Source organism: Tupaia chinensis, unplaced genomic scaffold, assembly GCF_000334495.1.
Source record: "Tupaia chinensis unplaced genomic scaffold, TupChi_1.0 Scaffold144336_1, whole genome shotgun sequence".
NCBI lineage: Eukaryota > Metazoa > Chordata > Mammalia > Scandentia > Tupaiidae > Tupaia > Tupaia belangeri.
Window position 1 is genome coordinate 1299944 of NW_006204194.1, and position 1845 is coordinate 1301788.

At 48.6% G+C, this 1845-nt stretch overlaps 2 pseudogenes; both read left to right on the forward strand.

The window, feature by feature from the left end:
- Window positions 1-385: 385 nt before the first annotated feature.
- On the forward strand, window positions 386-725 carry LOC102500850 (60S ribosomal protein L36 pseudogene; annotated as a pseudogene).
- Window positions 726-889: 164 nt separating this feature from the next.
- LOC102481672 (ribosomal L1 domain-containing protein 1-like) overlaps window positions 890-1845 on the forward strand; it is a 1226-nt pseudogene continuing 270 nt past the window's right edge.

Genomic DNA, 1845 nt, shown 5'->3' on the forward strand with positions numbered 1-1845 from the left:
GTCTCTATGTCTCTCTCTGTCTGTCTGGTGAGCGCACGCGCCCTACAGTGAAGCCCTACAAAAAAAAAAAAAAAAGGGAACAGTAGGTGAGGTAGTGGTTACAGTATTGGAATTCCACATGGCCAACCATAGTTCAAATCCTGGACCCGGTGGCTAAAATCATGCTAGGTGTATATGCATGTGGCCACACCTAGTGTGGCCATCCCCCCAGGGGGGTGATTTCTCACTTTGTCTCTCCAGCAAGTGCATATACCCTATGGCAAAAAAAAAAAAAAAAGCCCCCCCCCCTTTTTTTTTTTTAAAGAAAAACCATTTTGGTGAGATATCCCAGCGTTCTGGAGGGCGCTGGTCATTCCTCCCCAGTAGTCACTAGAGAGCCACAGCCATGGCTCTGCGGTACCCCATGGCTGTGGGCCTCAACAAGGGCCATAAAATGACCAAGAACGTGAGCAAGCCGAGGCACAGCCACCGCCGCGGGCGCCTCACAAAGCACATCAAGTTCGTGCGGTGCGCGACATGATCCGGGAGGTGTGCGGCTTCGCCCCCTATGAGCAGCGTGCCATGGAGCTGCTCAAGGTGTCCAAGGACAAGCGCGGGCTTAAGTTCATCAAGAAGTGGGTGGGCACACACATCCGCGCCAAGAGGAAGTGCGAGGAGCTGAGCAACGTGCTGGCCACCATGCGCAAAGCGGCCACCAAGAAGGACTGAGCCCACTGCCCAATAAAGCCCACTCAGCCCCGGAAAAAGAAAAAAAATGAAAAAAAAAAACATTAGCAAAGATGTGAGAAATTGGAGCCCTTGCATACTGTTGGTGAGACTGTAAAATAATACAACCATCATGGAAAGTGGTTTCTCAAAACTTTAGAACACTGCAGGAGGTGAGGATGGCATGGGGGCCTCGGCTCCTCCTGCGGTGTCCGATTCAGGTGTGCCCGAGGCCTCACCCACGACTCCTGCAGTCCCCACCTCCCTGGACCAGTAGGACAAAGGGCAGATAAGAAAGGCAGTGGAAGCTCTGTTGGCATATGCCAAAACCAGGAAAAACAGTAATGGATTGCTTTTTAATGACAGTAAAAAATTTATTTTTAGTGGTGGTATTGTGAAAAATTCCTAGTAAAGAACTGAAGGTCTGATTGCCCTTGCCTAATGGTATTCAAACAGATTTAGCAGAAATTTGTTTGTTTACCAAGGATGAACCCAATTCGACTCCTGAAAAGACAGAACGTTTCTATAGAAAGCTTTTGAATAAGCATGGAGTTAAAATCATTCCTCAGATTATTCCTTTCCAGACTTTGAAAAAGGAGTATAAAGCCTATGAGGCCAAGCCTCGTCTACTCAGTAGTTTTGACTTCTTCCTCACAGATGATAGGACCAGGCAGCTCTTACCATCGCACCTTGGGAGGCATTTCTATCAAAGGAAGAAAGTTCCAGTAAGTGTGAACCTTCTGGCCAAGAATTTATCAAAAGAGAGTGATAGTTCTATAGGTGGAACCATATTAAACATCTCGAAAAGTGGTTCTTGCAGCACTATACGCATTGGTCACACTGGAATATGGGCCCAGCACATCGTTGAAAATGTTGCTGTCATGAAAAGGCTTTCAGAAAAATTGCCACAGAAACAAGAGAGTGCGTGGGGCCAGCAGTTAGCGTAATGGCTATATCGCTGGACTCCCACGTAGTCGGCCGTGGTTCGCGTCCCGGACCCGGTGGCTTAAAACTCAGGCAGGGCGCATGTGCGTGTGTGCACAAGATCCCGAGAGGTGAATGGAGGAGAAGGGATTGTGGTGTGACCGTCCCCCCTGGGGGGTGATTTCTCGCTTTCTGTCTCTATGTCTCTGTCTTTTC